The sequence below is a fragment of the Triticum aestivum genome, chromosome 7A (assembly GCF_018294505.1).
Source record: "Triticum aestivum cultivar Chinese Spring chromosome 7A, IWGSC CS RefSeq v2.1, whole genome shotgun sequence".
Taxonomy (NCBI): domain Eukaryota; kingdom Viridiplantae; phylum Streptophyta; class Magnoliopsida; order Poales; family Poaceae; genus Triticum; species Triticum aestivum.
The window spans coordinates 508,009,722-508,020,233 of NC_057812.1; the positions used below are offsets into that span (position 1 = coordinate 508,009,722).

At 39.1% G+C, this 10,512-nt stretch overlaps 1 long non-coding RNA gene across 15 annotated transcripts; it reads right to left on the reverse strand.

Moving 5' to 3' along the window:
• Nucleotides 1–583: 583 nt before the first annotated feature.
• On the reverse strand, nucleotides 584–6,691 carry LOC123147870 (uncharacterized). 15 transcript variants are annotated; one of them, XR_006473500.1, is made up of 10 exons: nucleotides 6,041–6,691; nucleotides 5,551–5,910; nucleotides 5,349–5,447; nucleotides 4,919–4,988; nucleotides 3,895–4,009; nucleotides 2,576–2,719; nucleotides 2,036–2,496; nucleotides 1,385–1,540; nucleotides 939–1,101; nucleotides 584–832 (listed from the first exon to the last, which is right to left on the reverse strand). It is a non-coding gene; the product is annotated as an uncharacterized lncRNA (long non-coding RNA). The 15 variants fall into 15 exon arrangements; XR_006473498.1 differs by having other exon boundaries at nucleotides 584–839; XR_006473502.1 differs by having other exon boundaries at nucleotides 584–1,101; nucleotides 2,036–2,179; nucleotides 2,277–2,496; nucleotides 6,041–6,688.
• Between the last annotated feature and the right edge of the window lie 3,821 nt (nucleotides 6,692–10,512).

Consider the following 10,512-nt stretch of genomic DNA (forward strand, 5'->3'; position numbering starts at 1 on the left):
CTCCAGGTTTATCAACAGCTCTGGCTACAGTTTCGCTGTGGTGGACACCACCAACGATCTAAAAGCGCTCAAAGTTTCATGCTTGAAATGCCCGAATCTTGTCAACATCCAAAGCCACTACAAGGTCTGGGGTAGCGACAAAAACAAACTGAACTCCCTGGTTGACCTCGCCTTGGCCATCATCAACCCCTACTACATGAAGATGAAGAATGAGAGCAATAAGGACAGAAACGCCAGGCACAGTGTGTGGCATAAGAGACTGGATGAACATGTCAAGTACGTGCCCATGGACGCGTACAGAAGCTATGAGATGTACAGGCGGATCATTGACACAAGGAACTGTCTTCTTCCTGGCCCAGACGAGGAATCGAGCCACATAGCAGTGGCGGGAGCGTCACAAGTAGAAGACTAGACGATCATTTCTCCTACTTTAGAATGCACGCAATTGTTTATTGAGGTGTGTGTGAATGATCTGTATAGTCACTTATGTAATTGGATGTTTATTTCAGTTATATATATACTAGTAGATCGCCCGTGCTTTGCCACGGGCCTTTTTTTCATGTGCACATTAATACAATGCATATAAAATTTTGTAGATATTTTTTAATTGCACCTGTAAATATAATACATATAAAATTTTATATGTATAAAAAATATATCCTACAACAATCATAATATAATTGAAATACACTTCACTCGCAATTTAACTCAACCATGTATATAGGGAGAAATGATCTAAATAATTATATGTTGTCTTTAGCTTCATTTGCACTCCGCAACCCTAGTCCATGTTCGCCACCTCAGTAGTGACAAATCCGGCTCGCAATGCCCCCTTCCACCTCCATGAACACACACTTCACAATCAATTGAACCATCTATACAATTACTAACATGTTGCATCCCTTCTAAGAAGGATTGACTTGAAAGGGGCACCTTACCCATGATTCTCCTGTTTTTATGATCTCTGCTATCTGGGCAACATCCAGATTGTAGAGACGTCATTCTCTTGAGCACATCAGACATATGTGTCTTCTATTGCTACTTCTGCTTGAGTGTGCTGGTGAATGATCTCATTTGGTATGTAACAGATAGACAAAAAACCTACCAAAAATATCAGTGTTATATTAACTCATTGGTGTTGTTAACTCCAAAAATATGGGAGTGTAAATTTCCAGGAAATCATCTAAGAAATTATTACTAGTACTGAAATCAGTTGTCAAAAAAATGGTAACCAAACATTAGAAAGATGGTCCCTGAACACACATTACAGAAAATAATCATATATGAATTATATTAGGTAAAAGTAATTGGGCATCACATTATGAGATACTAAAATTGGAATTAATCACCACGATATTTAGTGAGGATCTGAACTATCTCATACTTCATACTCTGCTTGCTTGAACTTCAAATAAACATGCTATGCACCAATTGGAAGAACCAGATCACTTAGATCAAAATGTTATCCACAATTTGAAAGAACATAGCAGCATACAAGATCTCCTTTCAGAATATAAAAAATAACCATCCAACACATGTCCTGCAAGCAACATTGTGCAAGTGTATAACAACTACATGTCAAATATGCAATAATTTGGGGAATGAAGGATCACTTTTACACCCTTATTTTATGGACCGAATATGAAACTCGCATGTCCATAAGACAAGCAACAAATATATCTAGGTCTAAATATCCATGGGCACTCTACATGGCAAATATGCAATAATTTGGGGAATAAAGGATCATTTTTACACCACCACCCCCCCCCCCTTTTTGGAGCGAATATGCTCCCAAGCTCCAATCAGATCGAGCGAGCGAAACCAAGAACCGCCTACATCATAGTTCAAGGGCCAAGGTAATTAACCTCGTCTGATTAGAAGACGAATGTTATCCCCAAGAATAACCCGTCCAATTCATTTCCCTAAGGAAAATTCTTCCAGTTGGAAGAAACCATAAGTTTATGCGAACTGATCTCTGAAATTTGAATTACATACTGATTCGATAGCATCAAATTAGTACAAAAATATTACTTACCAGTTGTGTTGAACAATCACCAGATCAGCAAGCAAGCAAGATATGTCTGGGGCCAACTTGTTGAAGGGCAGAAAAGGACCAAGTGCAGTGATGTTGCTATTTGCTGAGGTAAGCAACTGTGGTTATTCCCATATGATCTAGAGTCTAGATAGGTAAAAAGATATGGAGTATGAATCCTTCGCACAATTCAATCCTTTGATTGTGTGAATGCATACATTCGCCAGTATTACATCACACTTACAAAGTTGTTATGTGGTGACATGCTAATCCTCCTCAAAACCTAAGCCATTGTTTGCGAGAATGGCCGGCGGCAGTCAGAGTAAACCCATGAGGCCAATGCCATGGCCACCGCCCACCATGCCCGGAGCTCCTCGTTGGACCGAACGCGGTACCTCTCTGTGACGTCTGGCGCCACCTCTGTCAAGATATGTTTTGTATATAACCATTATCAACTACTCCATCTGTAAAGAAATATAAGGGCGTTTAGATCATTAATACAGAGGCGATACATCCTTCAAGGATCGCAGCATGTACGCATACCATGAGACCCATCAGGCACATGATCTATCCGTTTGATGGTGCCCATGTTGTTCATCTAAGCTCAAACTTGTGATAGGTAGTTGTGTACTACTCCACTGTAGAAATCTCAAGATACTGCAGAATGGTAGCATGGATACGATCACCCTGCAAAGAGCAAACAATATGTTTTAAGCAGGAACAAAAAGGAATATTTTAACAGTTATAAGTATACCAGAGCACATTGATATTTGAGCTGGAAAAAAGAGTAATTCTAGAAAAACATAAATGGCCTCAAACGTAACGCAAAATAACCAATACCGTATTCAGTTATGATGTTTTTTATAGGCATCATACGGAATAATATTAACCCTCTTCCTTTAAGCAACAATCAAATAGAAAGATAGCCTCTTCTTTAACCATTCGTACAAAACATAGATTGTTTGTTTCGTCCAGAAAATAAAGGAAACCCAAACTTAGGATAAATATAAGATATAAGGAGGCCATGAAAAACATGCTGCTGCATTAACAAGTTAAAACCTTCTTGAACGTTCTGTTCTTGACCTGTTATTCACAATTATGTTCATTAATTCTTAACAAGCCAAGACTGACGCGAACCTATTATTCATGATTATGTTCATTAATTCTAAACGAGCCAAGACTGACGCCAACAATAACAAAAAACTTCAAGTATGGCGTACCATAAAAGAGAGAAGACACTATATATAATAGATCATCAGTTTTCTAACCCCGCCCGTTGTGTCATCGCCTCTAATACTAATTACCTAGACCACACCAAGGGCATTTCGAAGATCTAAATATCGAATCACTTTCTGGACAGAAAAAAATATCCAACTCAAATAGAAATGAGTATACCAAATAGCTTGGTATGAGCTTGCAGTGAGAACATCATCTGTGTCTGAACTTAGTGTTGCCATCAAGTTCAAAACTCAACGATCATATAGGAGATCGATGGACAGAACTAAACCATAATTTTTTCCATGAATGTGTAAACATGAACTAAACCAGGTATGGGTTATTAAAAATGGAACAATTGGAGCAGAACATTTGCAAGAAGCAAACCAAATTGAGCCACCTACACTGATAAGCCCATGTGTTAAATCAAAAGGAAACCATACCTACTATATAATACACTTTTGAATTAAACCAGGTCTGGGTTATTAAAAATGGAACAATTGGAGCAGAACATTTGCAAGAAGCAAACCAAACTGAGCCACCTACACTGATAAGCCCTTGTGCTAAATCAAAAGGAAACCATACCTACTATATAATACACTAATAAAGACAACGATAATATAAACAAGAAGCATAGACCACTAGACCTCAAGTGCAGCCGTAAAAACTCATTATCGTTGTCGTCAGCAAACGCAAACATGGATCCACCAGTCATTACTATTGTCATTCAGCTTCCGCAATATCAGAAACCACAAAGAGAACCTGCCAACATGCAAAGAAGAAGATCATCAGCTCACACCTATCAACAATTAAATAGATCTATAGCAAAAGCAAATAGAAACATATATGCCAATGTCCATGACCAAATTCATACAGCCCCACACCCATTGTAAAACACACACCCCTAACAAACAGCATGGCAAAAGGAAAAAGGCAAACAGCACGCAAGAATCTCATTATCTGGCATGTTCAGTCATGAATGAAAATATTGAGAGTATTTAAAAATAGATCTCTACATCCCTCTATATTGCCTTGTTATATATCTACCAAATGGAGCAAAAGGTTACCCTAAATAAGTTATAGACATCAATTTGTGCTTCCGAAACTACTGTGAATCGCGTAGCTCAAAATTTAGAACTTGTTAAAATAACATGAGAGATTACTTAATGATGTAGATGAAGATAAAGCGGACGCATTAGGTTCAGTGTCAAGTGGTTGTTGTACCTGCAGATTGTTGTAATTTTTTTAGTCCAACTGCTACGCTCGTACAGTATCAAATATCAAGAACTTGGCCAATTGCAGTGAATCATTGAGATGCTATAGATAATATCCAAGCCCATAGTGATTAAATAACAACATAAGAAAAGAGCCTGAGTGAACCAGTAACATCTATCGAATAGCTTAAATTATCAAATAGATCAATCAAAACTACTGATCGAGCAGCTACGCTGAGAAGATGTCAAGCGTGGAGCACCCTGATGGTTCTGCGGCTGAGCGTGCACTCCAGTCCTGTGCTTATATCTCACCATGTAGAAACACATACAGAGGATTATTAATTTCTACTGTCGCTAGCAGATTGATTGCAAGCAAGGCGGAGTTGACCTTGTAAAAGACTGAATATCATTCGACCTTGTTGATGCCAGCATGAAGGGCAAGGAGAGAAGGACATACCTCAGTGGTCATTGCCGCCTCCTCAGCTATGATCTAATTGCAGCTCGTCGAGAGGGTGTCGGAGATGTTGCTGCAAGTTTTCACTCCTTGGCATCAGATATATAGCATTGTAAGTCTGCTTTCAAAATAAAAAATCTTAAATTCCTACAAATAACAGATTGGATCAGCTACTTCTAATTAATACTAAAAATATACTTTCTAGTTCAATTTTGTACATAGCATGATAAGATAAAGTACAATCTATAACGTAATACCACATGTTGCTTAAAAAGGTTACAATACATCTTGCTTAAACTACACTCCAGTGAAAATATAAATATCATATTATCCTCGTGATTGAGGCAACGTTTTGCATCAGGAACGAGCCGCCGAGGATCTACCCTCTAGCCTAGTCATATCTACTGATACAAAATATGCAATCACTACTTACTGGGTTAGAATTCAGAGAGATTGGAGTGTTTGATTCACTGATACTATTGGAGAATGGAGTTCCAAAACCTTCATTTGTGGTGTGTGCAAGACAGCTAGCCTACAATTTACAAGGAGCATAATAATTATTTTAACCAAGCACTATAACTAATGACAAGCAACTGTTAGGTAAGGAGCATTAGTATTGTAGACCAGGAGCATACCTCGTTGCTTGTAAGACAACACATGAAGTAGAATCTCCTTTTGGTTGTAAGAGAAAGAATGTAAGAATTTTTCTATCAGAACTTTTGAAAGGCCAAACAATGCTTGTGGAAACTGTGATCGGGCAAACTCAAATTGGCCACTTAAAACATCGAAGGGACAACAGATAGCAAATAGTTGAGAAAAAAAATTCTCAGTCTGAAATTACGATACGAACAAGTAATTTAATTTTAAAAAAAGCAATACCATCCTTAGGATCAAACTGGAGCTCCTCTACCTCCTTTAGACCTGGAGCACAAACACAATGTTAATCATTTGAGCAACTTACCTCTGCAGCCATATAACGATGGAGACTCCATCTGCTGAAGAAAAACAAATGATCTATCAACATTGACATTGTATTTCGTCCGAGGGAATCCAAATCCGGATCAACAACCAAAATTAAGAAAACGAGCGTGAATGGATGGGGGCATGAGGGGTTGGGAGCCTGACCCGAGCGGAAGATGCGGACAAAGATGACGGCACTGAACCCTGCAGCAGTATGGTTGACATCCTTGCAGTGCGTCACACGATGGAGCCCATGACTCGAGCGACACAGGGAGGTGATGGAAGCATGTGCTGCAGCCTGCATCTACTTGCATATATTTGAATCCGTGGAAGCACTCCTCCTGCTCGGCCGTGGGGTTGTTGGTGATGCGACGATAGAGCCCAGGAGGCGCCTTGCCTCACGCGCATGCCTGGTACCCGGAGGCGCTTAAGCACGAACGTGGTGGCGCCGCCCGCCTCGTCGCCGGCGGATTGCGTCCTCTTCACCGCCCGATCTGGTAGTGCTGGTGGGTGTACCTTGTGGGGCCTGGGGATGCGGCATGACCCATCGCATCAAGCGATTTGGTAGGAGGGTTGTACGGCGATGGAGCCCATTGCGACGGCGCTTGGAAAATAGTAGCATGGCGCGGCGGCGGACGTGGGGCTAGGAACCCTAGGCGGGTTGGGTTGAAAAGAGGAGGATGTGGGAGATGTGGGTGTCTATCTGCGTCCGAGCGAACCGGGCGATCGAACGAGGAAAAGGCATGTCGAGGGAGTCGAGGGGAGCCTCGCTGGTTAATTTTCGTAGATTTTTTCGTCCACTTTTCTTGGGTGCGACGGGAGGTTAACCCTGGACTGCGACGGGAGGTTAACCCTGGACTGCGTGCGAGGATCGCTATGAGGTTTTTATTGGTTTGATTGATGCGGCTCACAGTGAGATGGGAGTGAGGACGAAAAAACCCGATATACGTGGGACGAAATTTAGCCGGCGGAGACTACCAACTGAGACATTACGAGTAGAGATATATATTACATGTTATTCTACTATAGACAGAGTAAATCACACGGCTTATTAGCAGCAATCGTCTGTGTTATTATTGGTCTTCGTACACATTTCTAATTACGGACCTATTTGCCGCGTATCACACACATCTTGTTCAGTTAAACCATTTTCATTGTGTTGTCTAATCACACACAGTTCATCCTAGTGAACCGTATGCTATATATCGCACATGCCTTCATCTGGCTGTCCGTTTCTTTTGTTCCTTCTCGTCCTAAACAGTTAATTGAACTAAACCATATGCCTTGCATCGCACACGCAACTAAAATCTGAACCGTGTTTAATGCATCCGTCATCACAAACATTTTGCACCTTTTCTGACGGGATTTTTACACCCCCGTTTGCAATTATGGCATCGCACACAATTTCGTTGAAGGGTCTCTGATCGTAGTGTCGCGTTTGGACCATCCTGCAATAGTGGTTGCTTAAGCAATCATCAAAAAAAGTTATGTAAACAGATAAACCATCCATGAAAACCTCAACAATCTTTTCAGAAAAGTCGGAGCATATAGCAGTCATACATCTTTGAAAGGTAGCAGGTGCATTATATAAACCAAAAGGCATACGTCTATAAGCAAAAGTACCGAAAGAGCAAGTAAAAGTGGTCTTTTCTTGGTCCTCTTTTGACGCAGGTATTTGAGAGAAACCAGAATAATCATCTAGAAAGCAAAAATGTGTATGTTTAGATAATCTTTCTAGCATTTGATCAATAAAAGGTAGAGGGTAATGATCTTTTCTAGAAGTTGTTTAATTTCCAAAAATCAATTACCATTCTATAACCTATAACAATGCTTTGTGGAATCAATTCATTCTTATCATTAGGAACAACAGTAATACCGTCCTTCTTAGGGACACAATGCACATGACTTACCCATCTATAATCAGCAATAGGATAAATTATACGTGCCTCCAGAAGCTTTAATATTTCATTTCTTACCACTTCTTGCATCTTAGGATTTAACCGCCGTTGATGATCAACAACTGGTTTAGCATCAGGCTCCAAATTAATTTTATGCTGACATAGAGTGGGACTAATGCCCTTAAGATCATCAAGAGTATATCCAATAGCTGCACGGTGCTTCTTCATAGTTTTCACTAATTTCTTTTCTTCATGCTCTGAAAGGTTATCACTAATAATAATAGAATATATCTTATTTTCATCAAGATAAGCGTATTTCGAAGTATCAGGTAATTGCGTAAGCTCAAACATGGGATCACCCTTGGGTGGAGGAGGATCCCCAAGGATTTCAATAGGCAAGTTTTGTTTAAAAACATAACCTTGGTTAAAGAATATTTCATCTAATTCCTTTCATTCATTCATAAACATATCATTTTCATGGTCTAGCAAATATTGATCTAAAGGATCAGTAGGAGGCACAACAATAGAAGCAAGACCAATAATTTCATCCTCACTAGGAAATTATTTATCATGGGATTGTCTACGAAATTTGGAAAAATTAAAATCATGAGACTTATCACCTAAACTGACAGTAACAATATCTTTCTCGCAGTCTATCTTAGCATTAATAGTATTCAAGAAAGGTCTACCAAATATAATGGGACAAAAATCATCTTGTGGGGAAGCAAGAACAAGAAAATTAGTAGGGTATTTTATTTTCCCACACAAGACTTCAACATCTCTAACAATCCAAATTGGTGATATGGTATCTCTATTTGCAAGCTTGATAGTAACATCAATATCTTCCATCTCAGCGGATGCAATATCATTCATAATTTCTTTATATAGAGTAAAAGGAATTGCACTCACACTAGCACCCATATCACATAAACCATGATAACAATGATCTCTTATTTTAATAGAAACAACAGGAGTGCCAACAACAGGTCTATGTTTATCTTTAATATGAGGTTTAGCAATTTTAGCAGCTTCATCACAGAAATAAATAACATGCTCATCAATATTATCAACCAAGAGATCTTTAACCATAGAAATTCTAGGTTAAACTATAATTTGTTTAGGGGTGTAGGTGTTCTAGTATAACTCTTATGAACCACAATTGAAGCTTTAGCATGATCCTTAATTCTAACAGTGAAAGGTGGTTTCTCAATATAAGTTGTAGGAATAATAGAATCAACATTATAAGTAATGGCTTCTTCTTCAACTTTAATAGGTTCTACTACTTACACTTCAATGGGAGGATGATATTTAAACCACTTCTCCTTAGGGAGATCAACACGAGTAGCAAAAGATTCATAGAAAGAAGCTACTATCTCAGAGTCAAGTTCATATTTAGTGCTAAAATCACGAAAAGCATCGGTATCCATAAAAGATTTAACACAATCAAACTTAAGGTTTATACCTGACTCATTACCTTCGTCGAGTTCCCAATCTTCAGAGTTGCATTTAATTCTTTCCAATAAATCCCATTTGAATTCAATAGTTTTCTTCATAAAAGAACCAGTACAAGAAGTATCGAGCATGGATTTATCACTACGAGAAAGCCGAGCATAAAAATTATGAATAATAATTTCTGTTGTGAGCTCATGATTGGGGCATGAATATAACATTGACTAAAGCCTCCCCCAAGCTTAAACGATAATTTCTCCTTCACAAGGCCAAAAATTATATATATAATTCTGATCACGATGAACTAGATGCATAGGATAAAACTTCTGATGAAATTCCAATTTCAATCGGTTGTAGTTCCATGATCCAATAACATCACATAGACTATACCATGTCAATGCCTTTCCGTTCAAAGATAAAGGGAATACATTCTTATTGACAACATCCTCGGGCAAACCTGCAAGCTTAAATAATCCACAAACTTCATCCACATAGATTAGGTGCATATCAGGATGTAATGTTCCATCTCCTACGTAAGGATTAGCTAGCAGTTTCTCTATCATACCCAAAGGAATTTAATAATAAGTATTTTTAGTAGGTGTAGTCGGTTGAGGAGCAACTCTTTGCTCTTTCGGTCGGGGTGAAGATACCCCGAACAAGCCCCTCAAAGGATTATTTTCCATAGTAACAAGTGATAGTAAATTTCAGCACACTATATAAATGTTTCCTTACCAAATTCCACTTACCAAAGGCACTTCACTCCCCGACAACGGCGCCAGAAAAGATTCTTGATGACCCACAAGTATAGGGGATCTATCGTAGTCCTTTCGATAAGTAAGAGTGTCAAACTCAACGAGGAGCAGAACGAAATGACAAGCGGTTTTCAGCTAGGTATTCTCTGCAAGCACTGAAATTATCGGTAACAGATAGTTGTGTGATAAGATAATTCGTAACAAGTAATGAGTAACAAAAGTAACTAAGGTGCAGCAAGGTGGCCCAATCCTTTTTGTAGCAAAGGACAAGCCTGGACGAACTCTTATATAAAGCAAAGCGCTCCCGAGGACACATGGGAATTATTGTCAAGCTAGTTTTCATCATGCTCATATGATTCGCGTTCGTTACTTTGATAATTTGATATGTGGGTGGATTGGTGCTTGGGTGCTGTCCTTCCTTGGACAAGCCTCCCGCTTATGATTAACCCCTCTCGCAAGCATCCGCAACTACGAAAGAAGAATTAAGATAAATCTAACCATAGCATGAAACATATGGATCCAAATTAGCTCCTTACGA